This window comes from Adiantum capillus-veneris, chromosome 8 (assembly GCF_014529385.1).
Source record: "Adiantum capillus-veneris isolate H3 chromosome 8, ASM1452938v2, whole genome shotgun sequence".
Taxonomy (NCBI): domain Eukaryota; kingdom Viridiplantae; phylum Streptophyta; class Polypodiopsida; order Polypodiales; family Pteridaceae; genus Adiantum; species Adiantum capillus-veneris.
The window spans coordinates 30451627-30474106 of record NC_140938.1 but is presented as its reverse complement, the minus strand read 5'-3'; the positions used below and the strand labels follow the sequence as shown (position 1 = coordinate 30474106).

Here is a 22480-nt window from a genome sequence, read left to right as displayed (position 1 = left end):
TCCTATATTATTGCTCCTCTCACTGGTTATAGGAGTCCTCGTCTCACTGTGTCTAATCTAGGGTGCCAATTCTCAGGTGTAATTGTGGATGGTGTACCTGGAATCAACCTGATGCGTGAGTTCACTATGCTAGCACTAGGTCTCTAGTCTACTATGCCTGCCCCATTCACAGTAACTTTGGCCGATCAAACAACGAGCTACCCCTTGGGCATAGTAGATAAGGTGCCTCTGCAGGTGTAGGACTTCACCTTTAACTTGGATTTTGTTGTGGTTCGTCTTCCCTAGATAGAGGGTGGCTTTCCTTTGCTCAATGGCAGACCATGGTTGCAAGACACTAAAGCATCATAGTTCTTTTTTAGTCGAGTCCAACCCCGTGTTGGAACAATATTTTAGAGCTCCAAGGCCATGGTGATGAGACTTTTGAGGGGTGATAGCGCTGCTCCGCGCACAAGGCCGTTGTGGTTGTTTGCAAGGGTGGATCCTGAGGAAATTTTGGGTAGTGCTAGCCATCGACAACGGCCTCCGTATGCGTTGTGGAATGGTGACATGGCATGCCCTTGAGAGGCTGGTCACACATCCTATGGGGAAATTCTTTTTGAAAGAAAACTTAGAAGCACCGATGGCGCCATCTGGGCTCCTATTGAGGGGTTGTTCTTGCGGTGGTTTGGGCCTCAAGGCAGAGCCAAGAATAGCAAGATTGCCTTCACATGCAAAGAGTGAGTCAAAAATAGAAAACATGTCGATAAAAATAGAGAAGTGGCTCACACATCCATAGAGGGCTAGTTTTTTGCCAATTTGAGGGGTTCTCAACAGAGCTTGCAGGAGGCTCAAACGAGCACTTGGAGGAGGAGTTTTTGGACATCTTTTGGACCAGCGAGGGCACCAATAGAAGGTTTTTTTGTAGCTCTCAACGAAGACAGAAACACAAAGGTGAAGCCAAGGACTACCAAACTTTTGTTGCGCTCGTCGAGGTCATGTCAACAGAGCCGCATTGTAGCAAGTTTTCATGGTGTTGTAGAAGGTGTTTTTTTTGTCAAAATTGAAGCAAGCCATATCCATATTGTGTGACACAGCCAAGTATCTAGTGCCGATTGTGTAAGATGTGTGTGCCTCCCCGGACCATCTATGTGTGTGAGAGGAAAAGAGAATGTAGTGTGTGTTGTGAGATTATTGTAAATGGGCAAAATTGGTGTGGTCATTTGTCAGTTGTTGGTGGTGCGAAGCATGCATACGCTAGTATGCATTTAAATGATGGTGTGCTTGCCAAGATGTGCAACTTTGATTGTGATTTCTAGTGGACGGGGGTGTTGTTAGCATCTTGGGCTATAGAGAGGCATCTGAGTTGTGTTATAAGAGCATGACTGGGAAGATCTTTTCAAGTGCTACCTTGTTAAAGGCTTTGGTCTTTAAAAACAGTTTGAGATTTGTCCATATGGCCAAATCTTCTAAACATTGTTGATTCCAAAATTGGCTCTAAAGTCTCAAACTCTCTAATATCGTGTTAAAACTCAAGTATGGTTGGTCAAACTCCATTGGTGTGTGCTAGAAATCAAAGAGTACGGTTTGCAGATGAGGTTGAAGCTGTAAAAGTGGAGTAAATTCCAGATCTTGAGACAAAAGAAGAGGCAAAAGAAGATGAAAGTAGTTCTATGGATGTCGACGCGACATGGGAAATGGATTCGTCCCACTCAATGTATAAGAAGTTTGATCTCTTGCATGTGGATAAAGAGGTGAAAGATGTGTTTGAGGAGCAGGAGAAGGTGCAAACCAATGTTCTTGATGAAGTCCAATTGGAGGAGTGCATGCCTACAGGGGTAGACATGTAGGTAAAATGCTATGCAGTGCCATATTGATGGCTATGCTTGTTAAAGTTTCTATAGAATTTTCCACAAAGGTGCAACATGTACAAAGTTCCGCCATGAAAGATAGGGAAATATTGGCTAGAGATGAAGCGGTAGAGAAAGTGCTTGAAGAGTAGGAAGCCAAAGTTTACAAGACAGAGGTCCTGATTGATCTTGAAGGGAAAGTTGATGAGGAAGGGCTTGATGATGCTTGGATTGAGTGCGTTATAGATGTAGAAGCAAGAGATGAATAGGAGGTAGAAGAGTTTCCAATGCAATAGGTATGCTCCATTGTTCATGAAGAAGAGTTCTAGGGTTCCACTTTGCTCTCAAAGGAGGTATGTGAGTCATGGTTAAACGGAAAGATTCTAAGTGCAGCTGTACAGTGTCTTATCCACCAGATAAGGGGTTCCCTTGGGAGGAGCTCTACTTTACATGGTTCGGAGGGAGGGTCAGATACGTTTGTTGGATCAAATGGTGTGTTGGTAGAGTCAAGTATGTTGATGAAGCAGGCTAATGCTTGAAGAGGTTCAAAGGTGCTATGGGCCTATTGTATGCATGGATGGCTATGTGCATGGGTAAAGATTTATTGGAGGTTGGTGCAGATGGATGGAAGAGAGAAAAGCTAGGTATTTGATCTAGGAGGTCAGACTATGGAAGGGACGGGGCAACCACTTGAGGTTTGGCCAGAAACAGGAGTAGGGCCTTGTACATATGGTATTATTTTTTTGTTTGTTCACAGTTTTGTCTAGTTTTGCAGTTTCTAGGTGATCAAAGGATTTTTTTTGCTGAACATGAATGTTCAACAAGAGGGGTGGGCAATGATGGTGCAACCAAAGTGTGTCGACCATAGCAGGGCACAAGAAATGGTATATATGTTGACAAGTGCATGGCAAAGGGCTAAATTAGGAGTGAAGGACCTGGTAGCGGAAATGTATGTCTGATGGAGAAGGCCATTAAAATGGTCTAGATGGGATGGAAGGTGAAGGTGTCCAAAAGTTTTGGTTTTTTGCATTGGAGTGTGGAGCTTGAGATGTTATGCAAGTTAGTCTAGATGGCTCCTCAAACGGAGCTACGGTGTGAAAGTTATGGTTGTTTGAAGCTGGAATGGTTTGCAGATCCTAAACAGATAGGGCAGGTGGAGACAGATGGTCAGAGATGAAGTGAATTCATAAGCCTAAAGTTCTCATCTTGTGGAGCATAATGGTCTTTTCATATTGGCAATCGGAGTCTTGGCTGCCAAGATATTGCCACTTGAAGTTTCACGGGGGACTAGTCTGTGCAAGTTTTGGTAGCCTCGATCGGTGTTTCATCTGAGATTTTTGGAGCCTCTCCAAGATTTGTATGAGAATTATGTGGTGTATGAAGGCCAAAGGATTTGACAACATGTCCAATCGGATATGCAAGATACTGAAGGTTGAAGTTGGTGACGGTTATGAGCCGGGGGTGCCAGCTGAATCTTATCCGTTTTGGACGGCTTGGTCGAAGGGTTTGAAGAAGTCCCAAACATGGTGAGGTATGCACACTTTGAAGTCGGCTAATATGAGTTTTGAATGGTCTTTACGGTCCATTCACAACAGATGTGAGCAGCAGATGGTAGCACTCTAAAGTGTGGGGAAAAAAAGAGTTTTTGTGTTTTTTTTGAAGCTCAAAGGGAAGCCCTCAAGGGAAAGTAATGAGGGCTTGCCACATAGAAGCTTCAATAAACCCACATGGGGTGTTTTTACAAGGAGATGATGGTAGATATAGTGGATGGCTCTCTGGTCATAAGACAACGTGGTGGAGAGAGCTTAGAGCTCCATGGATACAATGATGAGCCTGCGAGGCGGTGGTGCTGCTCCGCACACGCAGCTATTATGGTTGTCACCAGGGGTGGAGCTTGAGGAGGTTTTGGGTAGTGATAGCCATTGATGGTGGCATCCAAATGTGCCGTGGGTTGGTGACATGGCATGCCCACTAGAGGCCGGTCACACGTCCTAAGGGGAAAATTATTTTTACAAGAAAACTTAGAAGCGCCGACGGCGCCGTCCACGCTCCTACTGAGGGGTTGCTCTCACAGTGGTTTGGGCCTCAAGGCAAAGTCGAGAATAGCAAGAGAACCTTCACATGCAAAGAGCAAGTCAAAAATAGAAAAAGGGTCAATAAAAATAGAGCGGTGGCTCACACGCCCATAGAGGGCCAGTTTTTTGCCAATTTGAGGGGTTCTCAATAGAGCTTGTAGGAGGCTCAGAGGAGCACTCAGAGGAGGAATTTTTGGACATCTTTGGGACCAACGAGGGCACCAATAGGAGGTTTTTTTGCATCTCTCTATGAGGAGAGAAACACAAAGGTCTTCAAAGCCAAGGACTGCCAAAGTTTTGTTGCGCTCATCGAGGTCGTGCCAAAGGAACCACATTGTAACAAGTTTTCATGGTGTTTTAGAAGGGTTTTTTTGGTCAAAATTGAAGCAAGCCATAGTCAAATTCTGTGTAGGAAAGAGTATCAAAAAGTTCCATGCCCTAAGGACATGATCGATTCAGAAAGGAAAGTAAGCCCAAAGATTTGCAAAAAGCTTCGAATTTCTCACGAGATAATGCCTTTGTGAAAAGATATGCAAGGTTGTCCTGTGTTGGCATATAAGCCAAGCTGATCTCTCTTGCTGAGAGTCTCTCTTTGACATGGTGGTAATGCACCTCAATTTGCTTTGTGAGAGCATGAAAAATTGGGCTCCTTGCAACTGCCAATGCGCTCTAATTGATAGTGTGGATGATGTTGCCACTGTTGTGTCCAACACCCAAATCATCCATAAGGCGTCTAAACCATATACACTCAGCCATAGTTGTGAATACTGCCCTATACCTAGCCTCACAACTATAAGTGGCCACAGTTGGTTGCTTCTTGCTCAACCATGATATACATGAATTGTCAAGCATGAAACAAAAACCACTCATGGACACTCGCGTGTCATAACATTTAGCCCAATATGAGTCCAAGAAAGCATGTAGATCTGGTGGCAATGATCCCCCCTTAGGATAAACAACCAAGATGTAAAGTTCCACTAAAATAGCAAAAGATCCACTTGACAACCTGCCAATGCCTAGACCCTGGTCCATGCATAAATTTGCTGACCTATGAGACTTCAAACCTAATATCATGCCTCATATTGCATACATAAATAAGGCATTCAACAACAGTTTGGTAAAGAGTGACATCAGTAGCATCATGAAGACTTAACGTCAAACTTGTTTCCATGGGGGTAGCAATAGGTTTGTAGTCCTCAAGTCCAAACATATGTAGCAATGTCTCTATGAATCTTATTTGACACAAGGCAATACCACCATCACACTATTTAAACTTTATGCCCACGTAATGATGCAACAACCCCAAATCTTTCATCTTGAAAGCAACATTCAAATTAGTATTAAGCTTAGCAATGTGTGTCTCATTTGGACCATGATCAACAAATCATACACATATAAAATAATAATGAGAAGTATAGCACCCTCACGCTATACATACAAAGTGCACTCTGTTAGACTGTTACGAAAGCCTCGATTGACTAAATGATTGTCAACTTTCTCATATTAAGCATAAGGAGACTACTTCAACCCACACAAAGCCTTCTTACATTTTCACACTATATCCTCTTGTCCTTTCTTGACCAAACCATGAGGCTGTGATACATAAACTTCCTCAAATATGTCACCATTCAAAAAAACAGTACCAATATATGGTTGATGTACATCCCATCCAAAATGAGCTACCAATGGACATAGAAAGTGTATAGTAGTCATACAAAAAGTGGGAGCAAAAGTGTCTTCATAATCTATGCTTTTCTTCTATGCATAACCTTTTGCAACAAGTCGAGCCTTATAGCGATCACTCTCACCATCCGGCTTACATTTCAACTTGTAAACCCTCTTCGTATCAATGGCCTTTTTGCAAAGAGGCAAATAAAATAAAGTCCATGTGTCATTTTCTATAAGTGCATCATATTTTGATTGCATGGTAGCCATCCAATTCTCAAAATTTTGTGCTTCATCAAAAGACAAAGGCTCCTCAATGTCACATAAACCAGAAACAACCAAGGCATAACAATCTGATGCATAAGATGCATGGCGCGAACCTGAACAAGTACAACTAGAAAAACGTGCATCCAATTTGCTGTCACACAAAGTATGCACCAGCCATTTTGGCATACCTCTAGCCTACTCATTCTCAGCCCTTTCCACATCAAGTACATCATGTACATATGCATCAGTAAAACAGGCTGATTCGTAGCATTTTTTGAAACCCAAGAGCTGTACATTTTCCTCATTAGAATTTACATTCAAATTTCCACAATTGAAAAGAGGTAAAAAATTGCCATAAATGTCATGTGATCTTACATTACTGTCTCTAGTACATGACAACAAAGACTGAACAAAACCTTCCACAAACACAACATTCTGTGAAACAAGATACGCTTTGTTTGCAGATGGTACAACTTGTAGCCTTTTCTTTCATTACTATAACCAACAAAATTGCATTTGACAGCCTTAGCATCCAATTTTTTGTGTTGCATTTGTGGCACCAAAGCATAATCCAAACAACCAAAAAAATGCATGTGATCAATAGATGGATTTTTATCATGCCATGCTTAATAAGGAGTCATAGACTGCAAACCTTTTGTAGGACACATGTTAAGGACATAAGCGGCCCACATGATAGCCTCAAGCCAAAAAGAATGTGGCAAAGCTTGACTTTTGACCATACATCGTGCCATTTTTGTAAGTGACCTGTTTTTCCTCTCAGCAACACCATTTTGTTGAGGTGAATATGGCACAGTATATTGGTGTTTTGTCACATAACCAGAAATGCATTAAAACGCATGAGACATGTACTTGAATGGAGGGTGCCCATAGTACATTTAGAGACATTTTCAGCCATAGCCAAAAATTTCTTGAAGCACATAAGCGAATACACCCATGCATGCCTAGAGTATTCATGAATGAAAGTCACAAAGTAAAGGTAATTGCCCAAGGATGGAGTTTGCATTGGCCTACAAACATCATTATGCACAAGCTGCAACATGCATGTAGCCCTTATTCAACCATCCTTCGGAAACTTTGAACGATGCATCTTATCCAAAATACAGCCTTCATAGAGATGCTTCACAGGTGCTTCAAGAGGGGGCAAATAAGGAACCATATCAGATTTTTTGCAAACGCAGTAAAGTGGAAAAAAGATACCCAAAATGTGCATGCTTTTGCATCTGAAATAGACTTTGAATCCACAAATGCATTTGCAAAATTTAGCCCACACTTGTCATACAAAGTGAACTTATATAGCCCACGGCATAAAATGCCAAATGCAATAATTTCATCACCAAAAGTAAGATCATGTATTGTCATCCACAAATTTGACAACAAGATCAAGTCTAGCAAGTGCAAATACAAACAAAAGGTTCTTTTTTAACCAAGGTACATAAAGTGCATCAAAAAGTGTGAAAGAACTGCCATTCGTAGTAGTCAACACAATCTGTTTAACTCCCTTGAGTGGCTAAGTGGCATTGTTAGCACAAGTGACTGTATTCCCATGAGAGACATTCTTGAGAGAGGTAAACAAGTCATGATGAGAGGTGCACCACTATCAAAGTACCACGCATGAAAATCTACAACAATCGACATACATGCATTGTGGACAGAAGAATCATAAGTGTACTCTGCACTAAAATTCCATTCTGTTTCTACATCATCATCACAATCTCCTTTCATAGAATATTCTACAATTGTTGCAATTGTAGTGAAACTAGCCTCTTTATTCTTATCATCTTTTGCCTCTTTAGAGTAATAGTGCGCTTCACAGATAACAAAATCAGTGCATGACTTTGCACATCTCTAATATCCCAACAAGATTTCTCAGTCGTAGGCAAAATAACTCTAGCACCTACAACCCTACTACAAAACCTGCAATATCCTCAATATCACCTATATCCTAAGAACTAGGCCGTAGATCAATGCCTTGCACAACATTCTAATTTCCCTTTGACACAAGAACATGTTGTATTATGTAAGCCCACATTGGGTAATTGTCCCCATCCAATTTATCCTCAATAGCAAACATCTTGAACACATCTGTGTTGTTATCAGCCATGGCGAGTGCGCACACTTGATGTGAAAACTAGCCAAAAAGAGGAGAAAGAAAGCAAGACCAACATGTGCTATGTAGCACAACCCATAGAAGACTATAAGGGAATTGTTGTGTAAAAAATGGCACAGATCAAAATTCTGCACAAAAGGATGAAATTGCATGCGTAGTACTGCTTGTAGTGGAAATGGAGGCCAAAATGAGCCCGAATCAAAATTTGAGAAAGTGAGCGGCCGTTTGCTGGTGACTAAGCCCGAGAGGACACAACCTACTCTGATACCAATTGTTGGAAATAGGGTTGTATGGAAACACACACAGCTTGGAAATGATAAGGAAGCTCAAGGCATGCAACATAGAGTAGCATTGCTTAGTGCACAATGAAAGATAAGTTAACTCTAGAGTGATGGTCGTATATACAATGCACGGCAAAAAAAACCTCCTAGTGAGGGAAAAATTCCCCGAAAATCTTTAGTTTGTTCACATAAGTGGTAGTGATGTGTTCACACACATCATACCACTTATGTATGGTAACAGTATGCCATTTTCAAATAATAGTCCACCCGATAATGAGTCAGCTCCTCGGAGGCACTTTGTGCAAACTTCACTTGTGCTCCTCGGCCAAAGTGGATGACCTCTATTGCCTCATGGACCTAACGCCTAGGCTTGCTCTTCCCTTTGCTTTGTGGATAGTGCTTGCATGTTAGCTTGATGTAAATGTCCTTCTAGTTCAGCAATCCTATTGATTAAGGACTGGTTCTAGGCTTTCAAATCAAAAATCTATTGTTGCTGGCACGAAATAACTTGCAGCTACTGTCTTTGCTCATGCCAATGGAGATTGAATTACTACATAAATTAAAGGAAATATGCAACATGTTGCTCCTACTACTGGTATCATGTCTTCAACCATGGATACTACGTATTGCTACAAGAAAGAGAGGCTAACTAGCTTGACTTTGAGAAAAAAGTAGCCACTCTAGTGTTTGGTACTCCTCCTTGACTTATTGCTCCTTTCCATGATGTTGTATGGGTTGACACCAAAATAGAAAATTTTTGCACAGGTCATATCGTAACTGGCATTGTCACCGAAGGAGTCGATGCTAGAACAAAAACGGGTACCAACACCATCCAACCTGCATCTGTAGTTTGACAAGGTATAAGTCATGATGCTGAATGGGTCAACACTACAATAACAAAAGTTTGCACAGGTCTTATTGTAACTGGCATTGTCACCAAGGGGTCAATGATGGAACAAAAATGGGTACCAACACCATTTGACCTACATTTGTAGTATGACCAGTAGAAGTTACGATGGATTGGCTTGATGATAATGCCTGCAACCTCCTCTCTAGCATCTCCAGTTTCCATTTTTTCAACAGAGGCTACTGCACCCCATCCTTTACATTGGAAGATACCACTGTCTTCGAGACAATAAAAATCAAAGTACTTGGGGTAGCAATAGAACTTGGGGCTGTGCCAGTTGCTTTGAGCTAGATGAAATCTTTGAGTCCCAAAGTGAGCAACATTGATGTCATCGACACATCAACAAGGGGTAAGGGCACATGCGGAGTGGTAGGAGTGAAAACCCAAACGGTAGGCCCTTCAAAGCCTAGCTCCAAAAAAAGAAGCAACAAATTTTGCCCCACTTTGGTATTAATTGCATGCTCTCTATGCATAGTGCTAACTACCCTCTTGGATTTAGTGAACAATTGTTGAATCATTGCTTTAGCCTAGTAAATCTTGTAAGCCTTGTCCATCAACCAAACATCTTTCGGTACCCAATGAATAAATTCTTGCACTTTTGCATCCACACAACCATGAAATTTAAACTCATTACTAGTTAGAGTACCATATGCTGCTACTATATCCTGCATGGTCGTTTTTTTGTCAAAATTGTAACACTTGTGTAGGGAAGGTGACATCTTTCTTGCACCAATTGTGTAGTCAGCTGCCTAGGTTAGCCATGGATGTGAAAAATGTCATGGTTATCCTTTGTAGCTAACTCTTATAGTATTAATAGGGTGTGAGGATGAGGTTGTACCTATGCCCAATCGATGAGCGTGTACACAAGAAATGCTCTGCACTCCAACCACACCTTCATTGCCTTAGTGATTTGGTGGTTGAGCGGAGTAAGATCCTTTGTGCTCACATAGCCCACAATTGGTGCCATCCCTCTCAAAGTTGAAAGCTTTTCCAAAGAAATCAACAGACTGTGCAAAGCTTGGCAATGAAAAGAGGTGAGAAAAATTAAGTGAAGTGTATGAGGAGGAAGTAGAGGAGAAAATGGTAAGTAAAAGTAGGACCGAGGTAAACGTTGCACTTATATAGTAACCCTTTTGCATGTCCAAACTCGAACACCATGCATATGGTCTCGGGTTCACATGTGTGACAATCAATGAACCGCCATATCTTGTCACAATTAACCCACTCATTACAAGATCCTCCTCATCATGCCTCAAGTACTCCACACAAGACTTTATACCATGTTCATAATCCTACATCATAGTTATTAATGTAATTATTGAGATTTGACATGTTGTCTCAATATCCTCATCATGATGAATGGGCACTGTCCCAAGGTAATGCCACAATTTGAAGCCATTGACCGAACTTGGAACCATTGTCTCGTCCATGTTCCACAAAAAGAACGCATTTTCCCTTGCACTTTCACGAACACCATAGGGTCCTATCCACTGTAATTTCAACTTTCCTTTATATTTCCCTTGCCAATAATTGAATATCAAGACAAGATTGCCTTCTTTGAATATCTTAACTGCATACATCTATCCATCTATTTCTTCTTTCTCACCTATAGCTCTCTCATCAACATAAAACTAGTATATCTATCCTCTTCCAACTTCAGCAATTGATCCATCTAATAGACCATCAAATGCACTGATAACATTCTTTTAGACACCGCAATCCGCTTGTGTTGGGAACCAAAAATTCCAAAGGGGAAATTACTTCTATTCCAATTTCCAACTTAAAGGGAGTACACCTCGTAGCAACTTTAAATGACATGCAATATGTCCAAGGTGCTGTAGGGAGCTTTAAATCCCAATCATCCCATTTTGTAACTAACATTGTCAACATCTGCATGATCACCTTATTACTACATTTTGCCAATCCATTCTCTTGCAGAGAATAAGGGGTAATTTTTTGTGCATAATCTGAAAATTTTGGAGAAACTCCGAAATCCCTTTATTCAAAAAATGTGTGTCCCAATCATCGACAAGCTCCATTGGCAAACCAAACTTGGGGAACACATCCCAACAAAGACAGTCTACAACTGAAACTGCATTATCTTCTTTTAATACCCAAGCTTCTATCCATTTTGTATAGTAATCCATACAAGTCAAAATGCATCTACATTTTGACTATTTTATCGTAGGTTTGATTGGAATAATAAAGTCCAAACCCCATTTTGAAAATGGTTCAAATGGTGCTATTGGATTAAATAGTAATCTAACCTTATTTACTGACTAACAGATTCTTTGATATACATCTCATTGAACTAAATATTTGATCGCATCCACATGGATTGTATGCCACCAAAGCCCAGTTGGAACACTTTCTTTGCTTTTAGTGGCTCAAACAAATGTGTGCCACCAATGCCTTCATGATCTTCCTTGACTATTCCTTGTTCCAGTTTAAGCACACACTACAATAGCACTCCCCATAGATCTTTGTAATATAGCTGGCCCAATAAAATTTCAAACTTGTTACTGTTCAATGCCACCCTCTTTCTTGGATCCATAGTTGTGGGATGGCATGATGCCTTCTTACCAAAAGAATATCATCTCCTCATACCATGTCAGATTCATAGTGGTTTTGTCCCTTTGAATATTTTCTATAGCTATTACATCTTCTCCAAACTTTTCTCCAAACAAATGCATAATCGGCAATTCATCCTCAACATCAGTTGGTGCTTTAGGGCTATGGGTGTCTAGAATGATCGAAATAGTGAAAAATTACATAAAAATTTACATCAAAGGCTGCATGCAGGCTCCCGATGTTATCAATGTGCTAACATTTCCCCCCCTCCTAGACTAGGTCGTCCTTGACACAACCTCAAGGGATTAGGTAGTGTCTAGGGAACGTATGAATCTGGCAAGCAAAAATGTATGAGCGATATGAGCAAGGAATGGGAAAAGAGAGAGAATATAATTTCTTTTCTAAGAGTATTTCATAGAGAAATATATTAGGCTAACATCTAAATGGTGCACCCACATCATATTCAAAAAGTTAGCAAAATCATACACACACACACACACGCGCGCGCATTGAGTTTAAGCATAATAATGAAGCAACAAACAACCCATTAAACAATCAATAGTGCACCCATAATGTCAAACCAAAAGAAATCTCATTTTATTGTGCAATCCACTTCAAGCATAAGTGATAACTGAAGTACAATGTCATAATTGAAAAATCCAAAAAAAATCATGTTGATAAAAAAGTCCATATGGATAGAACATCAAATAAGTCTACATGGACATAGAAATAGATATTCCTATATCCTTCTCATCATTATGTCAAATCACGAAGAATCTTTTTTTATCGTGCAATTCACTTAAGGCATAAGCAAATTGAGTTTGTTTACCAAATCACAGGTACAAAGACACACCAAAACATTATTCGCAAAATCCAAATAAGTCTACTTAGAACAAAACCCAATAAAGTTCACATGGATGGAACAAAAAATATCCATATTTCCTTCTCATCTAATAAGCAACTAAGCAATGTCCACCTCATCATCGATGTATATGCATTGCTTGGCAAGTTGTCGATGTATTGGTAAATGGCCATCAAATGAACTTGATATCATACACCTTGCCATACTCTCTGCATAACAAGGAAACTCACTATGATTTGATAAAGCAAAAAAAACAATTCTCACACAAAAAGTTCATGCTATCTCAAGGGCACACAAAAAATGTCACTTACTAAGAACAAAATCATCATCATCATCACTAGTAAAAGTTCCACTTTCATGCATATTTACTCCACCCATATTGCCATAAAAACTTGTAACCAAAGGAGTAAGATATCTTTTACATATCTGTCCATCATTATCAATGAGCAAACAAGGACGTCATGTGTGCATGGCAGCCTTCAACATAGGTCATTTGCCTCCACCAATCTCCAGGGACACAATGCTTCTAAAATGAGTAACATATGAGATTCACTCCTCTCAAGAACACCCCTCCATCCTCCACTCTTCCCTTCACATCGTGCTCTTGATGGACAAAGGCATGTAATGACCAACAATCTCCAAAGAGAGATCTTGTTGGAGCACATTTCCCACCTTTGAGATGTTAGTGCTCAAATGAAATTTAGTTATTCAAAGAGTGCATAAATTAGAAATTGTAGATGTCAATTCACCTTATTTCCTCTTTCCATATTGAAAGAGGGTGGCATTCCAATTTTATGCAATGCCAATACAAGAAATGTGGTCACCCAAACAAGACAATGACAATCGTCTTGAAATTCCTCAACACCTACCATACATATGTAATGCTTTTGTGTATAATGAAATGAGAAAATAGCATACCTTGAATGGATGACTATACTTTGTAGATTTCATGTATGGCTCCGAGCAATCTAAGATCCATCTCAATCCCACCACTAAGCTTGCAAGTGAACTCCTACGCTCCACCAAAGCAATGGATGAAAGTGGGAAAATTACTAATATCCACCCCATGTCATCCACCATTGTGATTGCCACCAAAAAAGAGCACTTGACATGATCCTCAGACAATGCATTCCAAGTAGGTCAGCCATCAAATCCAATAATGTTGTCACCTAAAAGTTATCTTAATTTTTATAGGCATGAAAAAAAAAAGAAACAATAACATCGAGTGGAGGTTTGAAAGAAACCTGTAGGAAGATCTATCACACTTAAATCCACACTCCAAGCACATGGTTTAGAATTTTTCATTTTTCCATCCCTTCCTACGCTTATATAAAACTCATGCATCACTGCAAAACCCTCGTTGAAGTTCCCTTTTATGGACACTTTTCCTAGCACAATAAAATTGTAGTTCCATACTTTTACTTCTTTCAATGAAGTTCTGTTATCAAATGAATGAAAATTAGCAAGTGAGATGTCGATTGTTGAGCCCTTGCTAGTCTTCTTTGTGGAAATGCTTCCACCAACCAAACATTTCATGTTTACACAAAAAAGCAATTACACATTTTAACATAAATTGTTAATTACTAAAAATCACACAACACAATATGTAACATATGCATGCTCAAAGCATAGATAGATATAATAGAACTTAGTCATCATCTTTCTCGAATAGTTGGGAACTCACCATTCACAGAACTTCCTACTTTGCTTCTGGATGGTGAACGACCACCCTTCTTTCTTACAGTTTGAGCATATTGATCCTCTTTGTCCTTGAGTGCTTTTAATTCCTCATATACCATTTTCCTTTTATCATGAGTCATTTCTTCCATAGACTCAAAATTTGATTTGCATTCCCCTTTAATATGTTTAGGATATGCCTCTTACTCCTCTTCCAAATACTCTCTTTTTTTCATGTCAAGCCACCAAGGATAGTGCTTACGCTCCCAAGCATCCACCAAGATGGCTCCATCAAGTGAGCCATTCTCCCTAGATATGGTCAATGTAAACATACAATACGTGGGTGGAGAGATGATTGTCCAAGCTTTGCAAATTTTTGGCAAGCATTGTATCTTTTTTGTAAACCAAAGGTGCATCAAAAACCTACAAGTGACACCTACCAATCAAGATCTCAACAAGCATCACTTAGTGAAGCTTAGACAAGTAAAACATACCTATAGACCAATTGACATGAAGAGTTATTCAAATCTACATGCTTACTTGGAGTGGTTCCTACATTCATCTCTTTTTGAAAGTCATAAAATAGTTTATTAGCTCCCATAGTAGAATCCAAGAATTGTTGCAAAAGTCTAGTGGCATCTTCTAAAAGTTGATCCATCCATACCTCTTTGGCCAGCTAAGAAATGTATTGATGGTCCCCAAGTGGCATACTGTAGCTTTGAAAAAAAAATCATCTTGGCCCAACATTTTTAGCATCCTCAATTTTAGCTCAATTGAACATGAGGTGGATGAAATGGAGTACAACTTTCAATAGAAATTTTGAATCTCTCATCTCCAAAAGAAAGCTTCCACAATATTTCAAACCATTCCTTTCCATTAGCAGAATTAACCACTATGAGATTCTACAATTAAAAAAAACAAACATTCCAATAAATTGAGAAACGCATTCTTATCAAGTTTAAAACTTCAAAACTCACTCGTGTCATTTTCCTATTATAAGTTTTTATCACACTTTATCAAAACTAACCTGTGTCATTTTTCTATTGTAAGTCTTTATCACACTTTTTTGTGTTGCAATAGTTTCCCTCAAATACTCATTCTTTGGTAAATTTGGAGATATCTTGTTACAAACCGACTCATAATCCTTTTTTTCACTTTTCCTACCATTAAAAACAAGGCATTGGAGACCATTCAAAAGGAAAGAGAATTTTAGATAAGAATCTGAGTGATTTGTTAGCAAAGCTGGCACCTTTGCTAGACAAGAGAAGATTATCACGATGGACAAAGGAGGCTCTCATAGAGGTAGCAATGGGAGATTATGATGGAATTTTCAAGTTAAAAAGAGGATTGTAGTTCAGCTTCTATCAGAGAATGGCCTTTCGTGGGCAGCTGGACTTCTCAGGATTTGATAAATGTCATATATTTAAAATGTCCACACAGGGGCTTGGAAATGGTGTAGAACTTGTTAACAAAACGAGACCAATAGGAGAACTTGGAAATTCATGGTTATGCTTTGATTTTGTGAAAAGAATGAGTGATTGGACGATGTAATGGCCTGCCATGTTTACAATGCTTTTGTCCAAGAGTTGCAAACTATTGCTATTGGGGATATCAAAGTAGAGGATACACAAGCACAAACATTAGTTTGGAGCCTTCTAAATAAAGTGATGAAAAAGGAAGGATACAACAAACTTGAATTCAAAGGGTTCATGACTGATGAAGCTCAAGAAAATTGGCATGCGATAAGGACTGTATACATTGGAGGCCCGAACAAAGTGATGGCAAGGAAAGAAAGGTCTTGTTTGTTTCATTGGAAGTAGAGTTTGCAACAACATACAAAAATTTGTATACCCCCTGTAACATTTAATGGCCTAAGAACTTGTGTGTAGCGGAAATTAGCATGAACATAGTGGGCATTTCATTAGAATATATTCCTAATGAGAATTACAAGAGTGTTTGGGTGGAGAGAGCAACAAAAAGCATAACACCTAGTTAGATAGCATGAACAATACTTTCAAAAGAGAGAGAAATTAAGCTATTAAAGACAACAATTGAGGACCGGATTTGCATGGAGCCGGTCCCCCCTCCAAAAGGCTTTGTATTATGGTTTCTCCCATCAAGAGAGACATTGTACAATACAATTCTTTGTGTTCCTTCAAGACTAGCTAGTGCAATGAAGATGAAAGCTTCATGCACTAAGAAAAACACTTAGCAAACACAACATCAATTATCCCCGGTCTCAGACCCAAGACCTCACACACCTTCGAAGATGGTGAGAGCTAGCAGGGTGTGAGATAGATTGAGAGGAAGAAGGAGTATCTTACGAGAAAGATGTACATCTCCTCACATAATCACTCATATTAGCATAGCTTAGCTTAGTAATTAGCATGGTAGAGGAGATGAGCATGCATTGAAGCTTGGCTCTTGGTTGGATTTGCATCACAAAGCCAAGAGTTGTTGGTGTAGGCCTCCCTTCTCACAAGCTTGGAGTAGGTGGTAAGCTTTCCATTAAAGCTTGAGAAGGAGAGAGAGTCTTCTTTACACATGAGATTGTGTGAGTGTGTGTGTCATAATGCCTTGCAAAAATCAGCCCCCTCTCTCTCTCTCTCTCTCTCTCTCTCTTGGGCGAAGCCCCCTTGCTATTTGCTCTTGCTGTCTTCCCGTTGGACCTCCCTAGAGCTAGCCAATGACAATTAAGCAGCATAAGTGATAGCCTTCTGACATGTGTCCCCCTTTCCCCTTTTGTGAGAGCTTTAGGTAATTTAATAATTCAACTAAACTCTCATTGGACCCTTTTGCCTCCTCGCCAATAGGAATCAGGCAAGCCATTGGGCTGCTGAATGCTCATTGGACCCCTTGGGAGACTGTCCAATAGTCTTCTGGAGGACTTAATTCTCATTGGTTATTTTATTAAGTGTTTTTAAATTAATTAAACTAGATTTACTCTAGCCTAATTCTCATTGGTCCACCTCCAAGGCCATCCAATAGGAATTGGGTACACCTTGTGGGCATCTGGGCTAGGGAGCTGACATGTGTCCCTCATTCCCTTTGTGTAAAGGGAGCTTGTGCGTGTGACTTTCTCTCTCATCCCCTACTCCTAAGGCTCGCCCCCTCCTATGTAGGGATTGCAAAGAATTTTTTTGTACACACACAAAGCATCCAATTCCCCTATGGTTGACCTTTGGACACAACCTTTGAATTTTGGAACCTTAGCATTTTGGAAGTCTTAATGGGCTGAACCTTAGGGTCTTTTTAGCCCATTGTTGCACATGTATCTTTTGCAGATGGCCCCCCCTTTGGATCCCTATTTTCCCTCCTGTGGATCCCTACCGTGGCCGGTCTGCTAGCTTAACCAATATTCTAGCTTTTTCTCCCCTGGCACTTCCCCATATTAATGATCAGTTTAACATGAGAAAATCATTTAGGAGAATTAGATATTGATTATTATGACATTACCTCTCTCTTGAAATCATAGTCGTCCTCGACTATGGTGTAGAGAAGATAAAGCATATTCATGAGTCCTTTTCTTAGCGGGTAGAGGATCCCTATGTTACCCTACGACATCATTCCACAATGGATGACAAGTCCATTTGGCGCTTGAGAGCCTGAGGCTGCCGCAAGCATGTCTACACATTAGTCCTATCAATCTTCCATAGTAGAGTGACAAGCTCTACTTGGTTTTTGGGAGACGTCCTCTCCGCAAACTTGATCTAAGCATGCATACTACTTCATTCTTGTGCACAATAAAGAAAAAGAGAGTCTTATAAGACAATTTTTTTTTTCATTTTTAACATTTTGTACATTTGCTTACTCTTGGGAAGCATTGTAAGCATTGACAAGGTTTAGGTTATCCTTTAATTGTATGCCTTGCATCCATCTAGCATCTTCAAAAGGATCATTCTTAAACTTAATAAGATATCGTCGGATAGTCTTACCGCCTCTTAGTACCTTGTCTTCATGTCGAAGAATGGACTTGGGCTGTAGCAACTCCTCTTGGTCCTCAATCTCCGGTGGGTCTTCAATTGTTGGTTCTTGAGGTGGCTCTCTTTTGTAAGGCTTTAATAGGCTCACATGGAAAGCATTTTGTATGAATTGGGCAACTTGAGTTGATAGGCCATCTCATTGATTGGCCTAAGAATCTGGAAGGGACCATAGTACCTTTTTGCTAGTTTAGCATAGTATTTTTGGTGTCCTGTAGGATTCTTGCCCGTCATGTGCCTTAATCGAGCCTAGGGAAACTTTAATAAGACCCAATCATTTTATTTAAAGGCTTGGGCTCTTCTGTGCTTGTCAAGCAGCAGCCTTTTGCCTTTGCTGTGAGATAGAGATAGCATCCTTAATCTTTTGAAAATATTCTTGTAGGTCCCGGCTATACTCATCTGTAGCGAAGATCTTTCCATGTACCTTAAGTAGCAAGGGACTTTTTGATCTCCCCTCAATTACCTCGAAAGGTGCTTTTCCCGTGGAAGTATGTACAGTATTATTGTAAGCATACTCCACTAAGGGTAAGTACTTATCCCATTGGGATCTTTAATCTACTTCCGTTACATAGGCTTTTAGTAGATCGAGAATGGTTAGGTTAGCTATTTCACTTTGGCCATCCGTTTGTGGATGATAGGCCGAAGAGAAGTTTAGCCTTGTCCCTAAATTCTCAAAGAGACCCTCCCAGAAATTACTGGTCATTCTAGGATCTCTATCCGACACTATGGACGTTAGCAAGCCATGGTACTTGAAAATTTGTGAAATGAAGAGGGTTGCCATTTGATGGGCTTTGCTAGTATTTTTGACAGGTATAAAATGAGCTTGTTTGCTGAACCTGTCTACTATGGTCCATATTCCCGTATTCCCATGGATAGACTTAGGCAATCCAAAGATAAAATCCATGGATATGCTCTCCCATGGTGAATTAGGGATTGGCAAGGGTTGAAGCAATCCAAGTTGCTTCCCTCTATCAAATTATGTCTTTTGGCATACCACACATTTAGAAACATACTCTTGTATGTTCACTTTCATGGTAGGCCAATAGAAATATGTTTCAATTCCCTTTAAGGTAGACTGAATCCCTCTATGCCCCGCATAAGGTGGAGCATGAGATTCATACATTACTTTCTCACGTAGTGAGTTAGTAACACATAGTCTATTGCCATAGAGAAGATAACCATCTTGTAAAGTAAATGGTTCTTCTTTCTTCCCTAATTCAAGGGCTGAAATCACATCTCTAAAATCGGGATCAATAGCATACTCATCTATCATTGAAGATAGATCATTGTGAGTTGCTATGGAAACCACATTCACTCTCGGTCGTCTTGAGAGTGCATCAGCTACTTGATTATGCTTGCCAGCAATGTGAGCAATATGAAAATGAAATTGCGAAAGGAAATTTTCCCACCTCATTTGTTTGTCAGAGAGCTTGGTCTGCGTCATGAAGTACTTAAGACTTTGGTGATCCGTTCGTAGAATGAAAGGAGTCCCCAATAAATAGTGCTTCCATGAGTCTAAGGCATGTAGAACTGCAAGGAGTTCCTTTTCATATATGCCTAGAGCTTGCTCAACAGGGTCGAGCCTTCAACTTTCATAGCCTATGGCGTGCCCTTCTTGAAGCAAAACAGCTCCAAGGCAATCACCACAAGCATCACATTGGACCCCAAATGGTTTTGAGAGGTCCGGTAGTGTAAGCACATGTTGAGAGATAAGCTTTTTGAAAGTATTGTTCTCCTTAGCAGACCATGTATACCTAACGCTTTTCTTTGTTAGGTCATGTAATGGTCCCGCAATTTGTGAGAACTTTTCTATGAAGCGTCTATAGTATGCACACATACCTATAAAGCTTCTTAGTTCATGAAGATTCTTTGGTTTAGGCCATCCTTTTATTACCTCCAACTTTGATGGATCCATTTGGATGCCATCTTGAGAGATAATGTGACCTAAATACTGAATCTCTTGCAAGAAAAATTCACTTTTCTTTCGATTAACATAAAGTTTATTCTCTCTTAAGATTTGAAATATTACCTGGAGGTGTTGCTTGTGTTCATCTAATGAATTAGAGCAGATGATAATATTATCAAAGAACACTCCAGTGAAGGTTCGATGAGGCCTGAACAGCTTCTCCATCAAGCAGTTGAATGTGGCTGGTGCATTGGTCAAGCCAAAAGGCATGACAATGTATTTGTAAAGACCAAATGTGGTGCGAAATGCGGTCTTTACAATGTCTTGATCAACTATCCTTATTTGATGATAGCCACTTTTTAGGTCAATCCTACTGAAGTAGGTCGATCCGTGTAGCTTATTAAATAGGTCTTCTACCCATGGAACGGGAAACCTATTCTTGATAGTGATCCTATTTAGTGCTCTATAGTCGACACACATACGATATGTGCCGTCTTTCTTTTGCACTAATAGCACAGGTGAGCAAAATGGAGATGAGCTAGGCCTAACCATGCCCTTCTCAACTAACTCATGCACTTGCCGCATAATCTCCTCTTGTTGAGCTTGAGAAACTCTATAAGGAGGTTTGTTAGGCGGTGAACTTCCTGGAAGAAGTTCAATTGCATGGTCATCATTACCTCGTTTAGGAGGTAGCTCACAAGGGATGTTGTCAATAAAAACATCTTGAAACCCCTTGAGAAAATTGGATAAATATAATTCCTTTTGGTTGCTTATATTTTCTTTTGCTAAAGCATTAGGTTCATTTTGAGAATCTTTAACAAAAATCATGTACACGGAAATAGAGCTCTTTATTGACTTGTTGAAAGCTGGTGTATGTACAATGGGGATAGTGTTACCCATTTCCTTAGCATCTATATACATGTCTTTTTCCCTGAACTTAAAGGAGATTCTCCTTTCAGGAAATTTAACATTGGCAGCCAGGCGATCAAACCATGGTGCCCCGAGGATTACATCCTACTGCTTGAGAGGAGAGATAAAGAAGTCCTCTTTGTCCACATAGCTTTGAAAATGAAGCCTCAATTTCCCGATTAAGGGAGTGACTGAAGCTTCTTGCTCCTTGAAAGCACTGTCTGCGGCGGGTAGGACATCTCCCATCTCGTAGGCTTGTATGCCTAGCTTGGTGGCCAACTCTATAGATATAAAATTGTGAGTAGAACCAGGGTCAAAGAGAATAAAAGCATCATGTTCTCTTACCTTTCCCCAAGCATGGCATAGAGGAGATCCTTTGTGGTGAGTTTGATGAGTCTCCTCCTCTTGGATTTCAACCAAGGAAGCTCTAGGAGGATCTTGGCGGTTGTTCTTTTGGGGACAAGCGCGGTACCCATGCCCTTGTTCGCCGCACTTGAAACACCGGTTATCCTTGCGATAACGCTTAAGCTCTTCAGGAGAGAGTTTGTTTTTACCTTTTTAAACTCCCTTCTCTTTAGCTTTGTTGGAGTTGCCCTTAGGAGACTTTTGGACATTGTCCTTCCTGTTAGGCTTGTTGGAACCCTTGTTTTCCGTGGGCTTATTATTTCTTTTAGCCCCCGTTTGGAAATTGATTCGAGAGGCCACCATAGTATGGTGTATTACCACCGATATGGTACGTGGCCTTTGGGAGTTAACATACTCCGCCATTTCTTCGGTTAAGCCCGCACAAAATTGTTGCTTTTTCTCTCCAAAATCCAACTTTTTGAAGACAGTGGCTTTGAGTGTAAGTCCCAAAACTTGTCTACATATTTGTGGATGGATTCATAGGGAGAGAGCTTTAAGCTTCGCCATTCGGTGAGTACTTTGTCTTTGGCATCGGTGGCCAAAAACTGCTTCATAATGGAAGCTCTTAAAGCTTTCCATGTTCGTGGAGCTTCACCGTTGGTTTGTAGGCTAGACCACCATTGCCTGGCGGACTTTTGAAAGTGCATAGCTACATGGCGTAGCTTAGAGGACTCCATGAAGCACTCATCTCCAAACGCCGCATCAAATTGCTGGATAAAGGTCAAGACTTTGTCCGTAGCACCAAAGGTACCATCATAGGTAAGGAAAGAGATGCTCTTCCCTCCCTCTTTGAATTTCTTCAGCTTGGACGACCTCTTCTTTTTGATGGTTCAAAAGTTGCACCATCACTTTCTTCAGAAGGTGAAGAATTTGAAGAAGGTGGAGAAGAGGGTGACCTCTTTCTCGCCTTTTTCTTGTCTTGATCTTCGGCGTCTTCACCATCACTTTCATAAGAGGAAGAGGATGAAGAAGATGGAGAAGAGGGTGTCCTCTTTCTCGCCTTTTTCTTCTCTTCCTTTGT

The 22480-nt window shown here is 40.3% G+C and overlaps 1 pseudogene; it reads right to left on the bottom strand.

The window, feature by feature from the left end:
* Positions 1-14074: 14074 nt before the first annotated feature.
* On the bottom strand, positions 14075-15006 carry LOC147451890 (uncharacterized; annotated as a pseudogene).
* Between the last annotated feature and the right edge of the window lie 7474 nt (positions 15007-22480).